Consider the following 2,048-nt stretch of genomic DNA (forward strand, 5'->3'; position numbering starts at 1 on the left):
GATACTTCTTAGACATAACCAACCACCTTGAAGGATTGATTTCCTGGATTTGAAGGATTAGGACTATAATCTGGTGGGACATCTCAGTCAATTGGCATGATATAGTTCATAAAGTTTATGTTCTACATCCTAGTTTGTTTGGTGTGTAGTGTCTGGGGTCTTAAAAGCATGTGAGTGGCCATCTAAGATACAACTATTGGTCTCTACTCATTGAGAGCAAATGAGAAAGGACACCAAAGACTCATAGAAGAAACTAGTCTACAGAACTAATAGTCTACATGAACTACGGCCTCATCTACCCTGAGATCAGAAGAACTAGATGGTGCCTAGCTATCACTACTGACCGTTCTGATCAGGGCCACAATAGATGGGCCCTGATAGAATGGGAGAAAAATGGGGAACAGAACCTCAAATTCCTAATAAAACAACAACAACAATGACAAAAAACAAACAGATGACTTAGACTTACTGGACTGGTTGAGATGGGAAGACTGCCTTAGACTATTGCCCTGAGATACTCTTTAAAGCTTGAACCAAAACTAGCCCCTGATGTCATCTTTTAGCTAAATAACAGATCGGCTCACAAAATAAAGAATATCATCCTTGAGTACTATGCACCCTTAAAAATCATCTATATGAGACCAAATGGACAACAATTACTTTAAAACAAAGATGAGAAGGTAAGGGGGCAGGGAAACCAGATTAATGGAAATGGAACAAACAGAATGGAAATATTAACAATGTTTATGCATTGTGAAGAATGTAACCAACATCACTGAACAATCTGTGTAGAAATTAGTTGAATGGGAAATTAAACTGCTGTGTAAACCTTTACTGAAAACCTGTGAAATATTATTTAAGAAAAAACCCAAAACTCCATGTAATCATGTTATAAATGAAGATTACTTCTAACAAAAAGACCATTTGTATTGGGCCATATGTAGGCTAAACAGTGCAGTATTCCCCAGAATTCCATGAACATCTGCTCCAAGGGACATTAAAGTGTTCCCTGGTAAACAAGTTTGGGAAATACCGAGTCATTCACTGGTAGACTTCTCAGAACCTTTAACATACTAAAGCACTGTCTGCTTTTTCAAGAAAGAGATACAGCATTTATTTCCTACAAACTTACTTGACCATGAGATCCTTTTTATTTGTTTGTTGTATAGATTAGCTTTATGGATCATTGTCCTATGGAGCACACTTCGGGAGATTTAGCAATACTGACAGGCTCCGTTGTCCAGCAGAAAAGAGAAATTTCCAAATTACATCTAGACAACTAAACCCTTAATAATAAGATTTTTAAAATAAAGGAAGGAATAAAACTTAGTTTGATATTTTAAATTTACTTTAGAGTAGGAAAAATAGTAAACTGGTAAAACTTTTAGATGTAGCTTACTTTGAAAGGCTTAAAGAGGTGCATATATTTTTTGGACCCACCTTCTGATAAAATGGCTCAACCTCTAAAAATAAGTAGAAAATTTCACAACATAGAGGAGTCTGAAGCCAAAGAGATGCAAGGCAGCAGAATTAATGGCTCCAACTGTACTTAACATTAAAACTGCTTGCATTTTAGCCATCTTCTTACTAGGATGGTTTTGTGGTTTGGGATCCCTAAGGTAGAATTTATCCTGCGGTCTATGTTGCTTAAATAGATTTCTCTTAGTTCAATAGAATACTCATAGATTGAGCACCTCCTGAATGCCAAGCAGTATGCAAAAAGGAGCAAATGCAAAAAGGAGCAAATAGATTCTTGCCCTTGGGATGATCACAGAGAAGAAAAAACGTAGTGGAGTAACCTTGCAAATGACAGCACAGGGTTATATACTCAGGTTTTGTATGCAATAAGGCAGAAGTCTAGAGGTGCCAGCCACTTACTTCACCTGGAAGATTTGGGGAGCACTTCATGGAAAGGGAACATTTGAGGGATGAACAGGAAGGAAGGACATTTCAGCAAGTAAAATAGAGACACAAATTTGTCATGGTGTCTTCATGGGATGGTAAAAAGTGTTGGTTGGTCGAAGCACAGATTCTGGATCTGATTGTAG

This window comes from Trichechus manatus, unplaced genomic scaffold (genome assembly GCF_000243295.1).
Source record: "Trichechus manatus latirostris isolate Lorelei unplaced genomic scaffold, TriManLat1.0 scaffold00054, whole genome shotgun sequence".
NCBI lineage: Eukaryota > Metazoa > Chordata > Mammalia > Sirenia > Trichechidae > Trichechus > Trichechus manatus.